Below are 11,107 nucleotides of genomic sequence, written 5' to 3'. Positions count from 1 at the left end.
TCAAGGCACAGTCCTGGCGGCAGGCAACTGTGCACACACACACACATACATGTTGGGTATATTATTAATGTTATTGAATTCTACAAAGTTAAGCTTTAGTAGTAGGTACAGGAGCTGGATCAAGATGGAATATGTGCTTTTAAATGCTCATACATACATATCAATGGTATTTCTCTAAATAAGCAAAAAAAAAGTTGAGATCATCTGCTTTGGAAATTATAATTAGTTTAAAACCGTTAAATTTAAAACAATCTACTTGATTAATACTAACTTAATTTCAATAATATGCAAAAACTTCTAAAATACTCCCTTTCCTACTCTGTCCTTTGTACAAATGAACATCTGTATATATAGGGTATCCCCCAGAAAATGTACACATGCTTTAGTAGTTGATAGGTCAATTTTGAAAGTGAAATGTATTTTAATAAACACTGCCTTTATAATTACTCAAAGTGTATGTATACATTTGGGGGGATACTCTATATTATAAGCCCATTAGCAAAGTTTTATGTTTATTGTTTGCAGTTGTCTTTCAAAACATGATTAGAGAAGAAAAGAATTACAAACAAAACTGAATTTTATACAGCCTTTTATAATATCTACTAGTGGCCTGGTGCACGAAATTCGTGCATGGGGTTGGGGGTATCCCTCAGCCTGGCCTGCATCCTCTCCAATCTGGGACCCCTGTGGGATCAGGCCTAAACCAGCAGTCGAACAACCCCCTCTCAATCCGGGACTGCTGGCTCCTAACCGCTCACTTGCCTTCCTGCTTGATCACCCGTAACCACTCTCCCTGCTGGCCTGCTTGCCCCCAGCTGCACCCCCCTGCCAGCCTGCTTGCCCCCAACTGTCCCCCTGCCAGCCTGATCACCCCCAACTGCCCTCCCCTCCTGGCCTGATCACCCCTAACTGCCTCTGCCTTGGCCCGCCACCATGGCTTTGTCCCGGAAGGACCTTTGGAAGGTCTCACGGTCTAATTAGCATATTACCCTTTTATTAATATAAATAAGATATGACATACTACCATAACTATAACATATCTACCAGCATTACTCTATGAGAATATGTACTTCATGCGATAGGAAGGCATCTAATGCATTATATTGTATATGTTGTAAGTAGTAGGAAATACTATATTTGTAGCAATAATATAAACCCTGTGACTTCCCTTCCTGATTTGGGAATGGTTCCCCAGTTCTTTGAACGTTTCCTAGCCCCTAATGTATTTTTTTTTGTCATTCAGTGTAACTTTGTTTACTATTTATTGCACATGATTTGAGGTCTTTAATTTTTAACCACCAAAGATTCAAAGGACTATTTTTTCCATGAAGTTTAAGATTAACATTAGTGAATTCATGTATTCATGTGTTTTTATTGTAAACATCTGAATTATTCACATTGTCATAGATCCTGAACTCATAAGCGTGGACCATGCACAGGTTGGCAGCAAGCCAGGAAGCCACTCTGCAAGCAAACAGATACTCTGCATAAGGAGAAAAGTCATAGCACAACATTTAATGTCCAACCTGAGTCACCTCAGAATGTTATATATGTTGACTTCTTAATTCATATAGTATCGGGAACTCAACTGCTTGGTTGGTGACAGGGTTGACCTGGTTTCAGGAGGATTATTTCTGAAATACTTAAGGAAAGGGGGGCTCAATCTTCTTGGTTGCTTGCTCCTCCCCAGCACCTTCATCTTTCTTCTCATCCTCAGCTTCTTGGGCATCTTCTCCTTCACCTTCTCCTTCTTCCTCCTTCGCTTCCTCAAATTCTTGCTTGGCACCTTCTTCCTCTTCCTCTCCTTCCTCTTCCTCAGCCTCTTCCTTCTCCTTCTCCTCCTCTTCAGCTTCTCCTTTGGGGCGAGGGGGTTCATCCTTAGCTTCCTCGGCTTTTGCAGCCTCAATGGTCTCCTCCACCTCGATCTGCTCCTCCTGGACGTGGCTGGTGTATTAAGAAGGAAAGGAGCGAGCGGACATCAAGTAGGAGCTGGTCTGTAAGCCACCGGAGGCAGATCGACCAAAGACCTGGAAACTCTGGGAGTAGCCGCTGGCTATGCTTCCCACGCTGGTGAAACTGAGCCAAGTCTCCTCACCTTCCAAGAGTTTCCTGTAAGCTGCAATGTCAATGTCCAAAGCCATCTTCACATTGAGGAGGTCCTGGTATTCTTTAAATATCATGCCATTTGACTCTTTGTAGTTCTCAACCCATTTTCTAATTTGTTGATTGTGTCCTGCATAGCAGTAACATCGGAGTTCTGCTTATCCTCCAGCTCTCACAGCTGCTTTCCCAACGCTTTGTTCATGCCACGGCTTGCTTCCATCTCCGGGGTCTTGGCCTTGAGCAGGCGGCAGCTTTCAAACACCTCATCCTTGGCGGCGCACACCCCGTAAGTGTTCTTGACAGTGCTCTCGGTCAGCATGGTGAAGCAGTTTTTGTACCATTCTTCTGCATTCTGCATGTCCTTGGCAGCCAGCTTCTCGTACTGGGCCCAGATGTTCTTGAGTGCGGCAGAGAGGTTGGACTTGGAGAACACATCCATCTCCATGGAGATCTGAGCATACTGGATCTGCGCCTGCAGCTCAGCGATCTCCTCTTCGTGCACCTTCTTCAGAAAGGCGATTTCGTCCATCAGACTGTCGATGCACTTTTCAAGCTCAGCGCAGGTGAGAGCCGCCTTGTCTGCACCTTTGCGCGCCTCCATCAGCCAGCCCTCGGCATCCTCATCGTTCAGCACCTCTTCCTGGTAGCGCGCCTGCAGGTTGCTCCCAGCCCCTTCTGAGCCCCGGTGCCTCCTAACTGCCCACTGCCCTCTCTTTGCCAGGGACAGGGCGTGGTGGGCCAGGGCACAGGCATCACATTTTCATTAAAATATTCAACCCGGGCCTGCTCCACCGGTGTCCGCAGGCGGCCCGGGGGCAGACAGTGATCCCAGAGACACTGGCCACCCCCTCCTGCCTGGTCCCCAATCATGGCCTAGACCCCACGGGTGGCGTCTGGTGCTGCCCACCCCACCTGCATATGCAAATTTACCCACCATCTTTGTTGGGTTAATTTGCATATCACTCCTTATTGGCTGGTTGGTGTAGCGGAGGTACGGTCAATTAGCATCTTTCTCTTTTATTAGTGTAGATGCACTTATCATGGCCAGTACCATTTTCATACTTTCTTTTAATTCTTTATTGTTCTCTGAATAATTGTAATAGCTTATGTAAAGTCTTTGTCTAAGTCCAAAATCATTTCCCGCTCCAGGACATTTTCTGTTGTATACAGACTCACTTTCCTATTTGTTCACATTCCTGGTGTTTGTTTGTTTGTTTGTTTGTTTGTTTGTTTGTTACAAAAAGAGTTGTTTGTAACAACTCTGGTATCAGATTCCTCCAGCAACCACTGAGCTGCTCTGAGATATTCAGATAGCCATCTAAGCATAGAAATATCGCAGGGAGCTAACATTTCAGACAAATATTGACTCTGCACAGGGTATAATGTTATTAATTATAACAAAGCAGTGAAAACTTTCCATTCTCTGAGGTGCTGCTGGTTTTGCCTGCTACACCACTAAGCTGGGGCGGAAGTGAGAGAAGATAATAGTCCTAACTTCAAGCATCACAGACCCTGCTGTCTTACCAAAGTTTAATAATTTCTTTTGTATGAACAGTTTTCAGCTCATTCTGGTACTTTGGTTAATTGCCAGAGGTCTGAAGTGATTGATTTTAATATTTTGCTTGTCTTTTGTTTTGTTTTGTTTTAGAAGGAGAGTTCATCAAGGCCCTTACTCTTCCACTCCAGAAGTTGGTCCTCTCCTGGTTAACAGCTATTTTATTTCTTAAATATGTTTTTTACTGATTTTAAAGAGAGAGAAGGAGGGAGAGGGAGAGTAAGAAACATCCATGAGAAAATCATTAATTGGCTGCCTCCTGCTCACCCCGTACTGAAGATTGAGCCCACAACCAGGGCATGTGCCTTGATCAGGAATCGAACCAGTCACTTCTTGGTGCATGGGACAGCCCTCAACGACATTGGCCAGCAGGTAAATATCTATTTTATTTATTTTTATTTTTTTTTAAATATATTTTATTGATTTTTTACAGAGAGGAAGGAAGAGGGATAGAGAGTTAGAAACATTGATGAGAGAGAGACATCGATCAGCTGCATCCTACACACTCCCCACTGGGGATGTGCCTGCAACCATGGTACATGCCCTTGACTGGAATCGAACCTGGGACCCTTGAGTCCGCAGGCTGACGCTCTATCCACTGAGCCAAACCGGTTAGGGCGTAAATATCTATTTTAGAATATATCTCCAAGCACATTAACAGTCATGGTGCAATGTGTGAAAATTAGAAAACAGTGAAATCTGATGCTGACATTCTCAGAAAACCTGAAATCATTTAGAAGAAAGGAAATTTGCACAGCTAAGTAATATCCTATCTAATAAAAGAATAATATGCAAATTAACCATCACTCTGCTACACCCACAAGACATGCCCACAAGCCACGCCCACAAGCCAATCAGGAGCAAATATGCAAATAAACCCAACCAAGATGGCTACGGCCACAGAGAGCAGGAGGGAGGCTTGGGTTTCCCTGGCAATGGAGGAAGCCAAGCTTTCCGCCTGCCCTTGCTGGCCTAGGCCTCCACTCAAGGCTACAAAGTTTAAATGATTGAAGATACATAAACCCAAACAGAAATAGCAGCAGCAACAGGACTGGAAAGAGCAGGAGGCTAGGGTTGTCCCCAGCGATGGAGGAAGCCAAGCTTTCCGCACACCCTGGCTGGCCCAGGCCTCGCTTAAGGCTACAAAGTTTCAATTATAGAAGATACATAAATCCCCACAAAAATGGCTGCCGCCATGGAGCAAGCAGAAGGCTTGGCTCCACTCCAGGCTACAAAGTTTCAATTGTAGAAGATAAATAAACCCCAGATACCAGGGCCTCCACTTGGGTTGACATGTGGCATGGCCGGCCTGCAAACCACCACAGGCCCCTCGCCCAGGCCGCCCCACGCCCCAAGGGAACCCCCACCCTGATCCGGGACATCCTTCAGGGCAAACCAGCTGGCCCCCACCCATGCACCAGGCCTCTATCCTATCTAATAAAAGAGTAATATGCAGATTGACTATCACTCCAACACACAAGATGCCTGCCCCCATGTGGTCAAAGATCCTGCCCCCATGTGGACACAAGATGGCCACCACAAGATGGCCAGCAGGGAAGGGCAGTTGGGAGGGACCAGGCCTGCAAGGAAGGGCAGTTGGGGGCAATCAAGCCTGCAGGGGAGGGCAGTTAGGGGTGACCAAGCCGGCAGAGGAGGGAAGTTGTGGGCAACCAGGCCTGCAGGGAAAGGCAGTTGGGAGGGACCCAGGCCTGCAGGGGACGGCAGTTAGGGGTGACCAGGCCTGCAGGGGAGGGCAGTTGGGGGGGACCCAGGCCTGCAGGGGAGAGCACTTTGGGGGGACAAGGCCTGCAGGGGAGGGTGGTTAGGGGTGACCAGGCCTTCAGGGGAGGGCTGTTAGGGGTGACCAGGCCTGCAGTGGAGGGCAGTTAAGAGAAAACAGGCTGGCAGGGGAGCAGTTAGGCATCCATCAGGCTGGCAGGGGAGTGGTTAGGGGGTGATCAGGCTGGCAAGCAGAAGCGGTTAGGGGGAATCAGGAAGGCAGGCAGGCAAGCAGTTGGGAGCCAGCAGTCCTGGATTGTGAGAGGGATGTCCGACTGCCCATTTAAACCCGCTCACACCAGGATCAGGCTTAAATGGGCAGTCAGACACCCCTCGAGGGGTCCCAGATTGGAGAGGGTGCAGGCTGGGCTGAGGGACACACACCCCCGTGCACAAATTTTGTGCACCTGGCCTCTAGTGTGTATATATATATATATATATATATATATATATATATATATATATATATTTCATGCACCGGGCCTCTAGTGTATGTGTTTTTGTGTATATATATGGCCCGGTGCATGAAATTTGTGCACGGGGGGTGTCCCTCAGCCCAGCCTGCACCCTCTCCAATCTGGGACCCATCGAGGGATGTCCAACTGCCTGTATAGGCCCGATCCCACTGGTCCACAAGCCAGGATTGCTGGCTCCCAACTGCTCGCCTGCCTGCCTTCCTGATTGCCCCTAACCGCTTCTGCCTGCCAGCCTGATCACCCCCTAACCACTCCCCTGCCAGCCTGATTGATGCCTAACTGCCCTCCCCTGCTGCATATTACTCTTTTATTAGATAGGATAGAGGCCTGGTGCACGGGTGGGGGCCAGCTGGTTTGCCCTGAAGGGTGTCCCGGATCAGGGTGGGGGTTCCCTTGGGGTGTGGGGTGGCCTGGGTGAGGGGCCTGTGGTAGTTTGAAGGCTGGCCACGACCCCTGGCGACCCAAGCTGAGGCCCTGGTATCTGGGATTTATTTATCTTCTACAATTGAAACTTTGTAGCCTGGAGTGGAGCCAAGCCTTCTGCTTGCTCCGTGGCGGCAGCTATTTTTGTTAGGATTTATGTATCTTCTATAATTGAAACTTTGTAGACTTAAGCGGAGGCCAAAGCAGGCCAGAGCTGCAGATGATTGGCTTCCTCCATCACCGGAGGCAACCCTAGCCTCCTCCTCTCTCCAGCTCCATAGCTGCCGCCATTTCTGTTGGAATTTATTTATCTTCTATAATTGAAACTTTGTAGCATTGAGTGAAGGCCTGGGCCAGCAAGGGCAGGCAGAAAGCTTGGCTTCCTCCATTGCCAGGGAAACCCAAGCCTCCCTCCTGCTCTCTGTAGCTACAGCCATCTTGGTTGGGTTTATTTGCATACTCTCTCCTGATTGGCGTGGCTTGTGGGTGTGGTGGAGGTATGGTCAATTTGCATATTACTCTTTTATTAGATAAGATATATATGTGTGTATATATATATATATATATATATACACACACACACATATATATAGTTAACAATGAAGAAGCAAGATACATTATAGAATTTTTAAATTTTTATTGGTATTCAGTTAAACTCCATTAAAAAAAAAGAGGTCTTAAAGGAAATATTATATTTTAATCCCAAATAAGATTTATCAGATGGAAGAGCCAGCAGCCACTTTTGCATCTTAAATTACTTTTCAATTTTACAATTCATAAAATACTCACCAAGGCATTGCAGAAGTTTGGAGTTCAAGCACAGTGAACTTTATGGTGCAAGATCCATTAGAAGCAATAATTTGTAAGATCCTCAACAGGAAAGTGTGCATTTTTTTTCAAGGAGTACTTTAAGGAGGGAAGTAGGACTCCTTAATCCAATTTTATGTGAAAAGTGATCTCATTCTCATTGTTGGCCACTTTACTCTTGCTGTTATGGTTGAAGTTGGAGGACTAAGAGCAAAATGAGCAGCATCTCTCCATGTCAGGAGTTTTTTTCCACAGGCATGAAGTACCAACCTGGCTTTTCCTTGAGAAAGCAGTAAATCTCACTCTGAGCAGACATCGCCGAGATTTTGATCATGAACTCACTCTGCTCCTTGTCACCTTTCTCAGCCTATTTCTTTTTGTTAGTTGCCTAAAGGCCACGGTATGAACATGGCTATAGAAAAGATTCACTTATTTTGCATCGTTATCTAATGACTTTCCTTCCTCTGTGACAATTAGAATTCTAATGTGAAAAGGCAGAAGATGGATTTTGAAATGTTGCAGTTCTGCTCCAACATCTATGAACTTGGGCTTTACTCTTTCTGAGTCTCACTGTCCTTCTCTATAAACTGGAGACCACTGTTGCTCTCACTTTATTTTTATTAGATTATCAAATGAGATATGGTAAGGGGGAGAGATCAACCAAAGGACTTGTATGCATGCATATAAGCCTAACCAGTGGTCACAGACAACAGAGGGATGGGGGCATGTGTGGGGAGGGGTTTGGGATGGGAATGGGGGGATGAGGACAAATATGTGATACCTTAATCAATAAAGAAATTAAAAAAATGTGTATTTGAAAGCACTATTGAATACAACACTTAATACAAATATAAGATGTTTGCCTGTGGATAGGATTAACATAATTCCATTGGAGTAATCTTGGAAAAAAAAGAACTTAATCTTTACATTAATATTTAATACACTGTATATCATTTATTCCAAACAATAAACAGTGATCAATCTATATCCTCTCATTTTCCATTTATGTTTCATTTATTTACTATTTGTTTGCAATAGTGTCAACAATTAAAAAAACATATCACAAAAAATAATAGGCTTATACTAATATTTCATAATTTTATATTTAACTATTAATTCTTGTCTTTCTTTTATAGTGATGGAAATTTACCTCTTACACTCTCTTTCATCTATATGCATACATGCATACTTTATCTTTCTTCTGCTTCCCAATAAGTTATTATGATTATGTTAAAATTGTTCAAACTGAGATATAAAATATGATATAAATATATTTACTTTCTTATAATATTTTTTTCTCTAGAGTTTATAATTGCCTTAGTATTTTTATGTATTTTCTGTGTACCCTGACCTTTTCCCTTGAGTATTCCTATACAGGTGTAAAGTAAATCATCTTAGCATGAGGAAACCATAAAAAAATTGCACTGAAATGCTCAACACTGCTTCGTAAGAATTCCAATATAAGATCAAGGTGAGTTTCACAAAGTCGGGCTGGCTTATATGAGAACTGTGAAAGCATGAAGCTTGACTAAGTCCCACCTCTATGCAGTTTCTTCTGGGAGAAAAGACTCATAGAAAGTTGACAATTGACATAGATGGATTTTATTCACAATTCTTTAAAAAAAAAAAAAAAAGATTGTTCCAGTATCCTAGTTTATAAATCAACTAGAGGCCCAGAGCATGAAATTTGTGCATTAAGCGGGGGGTGGGGGAGAGGGCTGTCCCTCAGCCCAGCCTGCACCCTCTCCAATCTGGGACATCCTTCTCACAATCCAGGACTGCTGGCTCCCAACTGATCGCCTGCCTGCCTTCCTGATTGCCCCTAACCGCTTCTGCCTGCCTTCCTGATCACCCCCTAACCACTCCACTGCCAGCCTGTTTGCCCCTAACTGCCCTCCCTTGCAGGCCTGGCCACCCCTAACTTCCCTCCCCTGCAGACCCAGTCACCCCCAACTTCCCTCCTCTGCTGGCCTGGTCACCCCTAACTGCCTTCCCCTGCAGGCTTGATCACCCCCAACTGCCCTCCCTTGCAGGCCTGGTCCCTCCCAACTGCCCTCCCCTGCTGGCCATCTTGTGGTGGCCATCTTGTGTCCACATGGGGGCAGGATCTTTGACCACATAGGGGCAGCCATCTTGTGTGTTGGAGTGATGGTCAATTTGCATATTACTCTTTTATTAGATAGGATAGAGGACTGGTGCAGGGGTGGGGCCAGCTGGTTTGCCCTGAAGGGTGTCCCGGATCAGGGTGCGAGTTCCCTTGGGGTGTGGGGCGGCCTGGGAGAGGGGCCTGTGGTAGTTTGAAGGCTGGCCACACCCCCTGGCGACCCAAGTGGAGGCCCTGGTATCTGGGATTTATTTATCTTCTATAATTGAAACTTTGTAGCCTTGAGTGGAGGCCTGGGCCACCTAAGGTGTGCTGAAAGCTTGGCCTCCTCCATTACTGGGGAAAGCCAAGACTCCTGCTCGTTCCCATCTTTGTTGGGTTAATTTGCAAACTCGCTCCTGAATGGCTGGTGGGCATAGCTTGTGGGTGTAGTGCAGTTATGGTTAATTTGCATATCACTCTTTTATTTGGTAGGATGATAAGTAGACAGAGAACTAGTCTATTGAAGTAAAAATACTTTGTCTTATACATATTACTTTTTCCTGTGTTCCCCCATTTACTTAGACCTTAAGTCACCTATTCTGAGGAAAGATGACTAAACCATAAGATTCCCATGTCCTTTGGTTTCGCTAATTGCTCAAATGTGTATTGAGTGTTTACAAATTTCCGCACACTCTTCCAAGTGCTGGTGATGTAATGTTAAGGGAAACAGAACAGGCCTAGAATAGTGCCCGTGTAAGAAACCAAGGAATAGGTTCTCCGTGCCACGTCTACCTTTCCCTTTAGTTTGGTTGCTCCAAACATAAAACTGCCCATGCAACGTCTGCTTATTTTACTATTTGAGAAAGTTGGGGATATTTGAAATAAACCTACAAAATTCTCAGTAGAGCACAAATATTTTTCAGATCTTCCTCCTCCATGAAATTTCCAGCCACCTCAGCTGTCCATCCAGAGATTATATTTCATCTCCCTTTTCTTTCCTTCATTTTTTATCACATGTTTCTCATGATCCTGGTCCTTTACCTTCTGTTAAAATTATTTGTGTTTATGTTTTATCTTTCTTGGTTTCTTATAATCTCCTGGAGGGCAAGGTCCATACCTAATTCAATTAATTTAACTCTATGACATTTTATAGATACATGCTGCATTACATACCCGCATAATTCTTCCTTCCATGACACTTGGACCATTGTTAGGAATATAATAATAGGTGCTCAATAAACATAAAACCCAATAAGTAATTGCATAATGTTAGTCTAAATTGAAGTACAGTGCATATATAAATACTAGGGGCCCAGTGCATGAATTTGTGTACCTCGAAAGGAACTGTGGGTCACGAGGCTGTGGTAGGCACAGGGGCAGGTCTTGGCCCATCCTCCACACCCCCACCCAGACCCTCCCGCTGTGGCCCCTGGCCCCCTGTCTGCTGGCAGCCCCGCTCCAACAGCCGCCGCTCCCACGTGCTAACTGCACCAGCCCCACTTGCACCCACTGACAGTGCAGAACAATTGGGGCTGGCGCCAGTGACAGGTACAAGCGGGGCCAGCACCATCAGTGGGTGCAAGTGGCTACTGCTGGCCCCATCACCCCTCAGGAGCAGGGGGAGATGGAGAAGCCCTCAGGGGGCGATCAGGGCCAGCAGCTGCCACTCACACTCGTTGATGGCGCTGAGTGATTGGGACCAGTGACAGGCACTGGCAACAGGTGCGAGCAGCATCTCCAGCACCAGCTGCAGATGTGATGGGGCTGTCACCAGCAGCGAGTGTGAGAGGTGGCTGCCAGTCCCAATTGCCCCTCAGGAGCAGGGGGAGGTGAAGAAGCCTTGAGGGGTGATCAGGGCCAGCAACCACTGCTTGCACC

The 11,107-nt window shown here is 45.8% G+C and overlaps 1 pseudogene across 1 annotated transcript; it reads right to left on the bottom strand.

The window, feature by feature from the left end:
- Nucleotides 1-1,643: 1,643 nt before the first annotated feature.
- On the bottom strand, nt 1,644-10,408 carry LOC308256667 (neurofilament light polypeptide-like; annotated as a pseudogene). Its single transcript has 2 exons — nt 10,403-10,408; nt 1,644-2,815 (listed from the first exon to the last, which is right to left on the bottom strand). The product of its transcript is annotated as a neurofilament light polypeptide-like (transcript).
- Between the last annotated feature and the right edge of the window lie 699 nt (nt 10,409-11,107).

This window comes from Plecotus auritus (assembly GCF_963455305.1).
Source record: "Plecotus auritus genome assembly, chromosome: 8".
NCBI classification, from domain to species: Eukaryota; Metazoa; Chordata; class Mammalia; order Chiroptera; family Vespertilionidae; genus Plecotus; species Plecotus auritus.
This window is presented reverse-complemented; position numbering and strand designations above follow the sequence as displayed.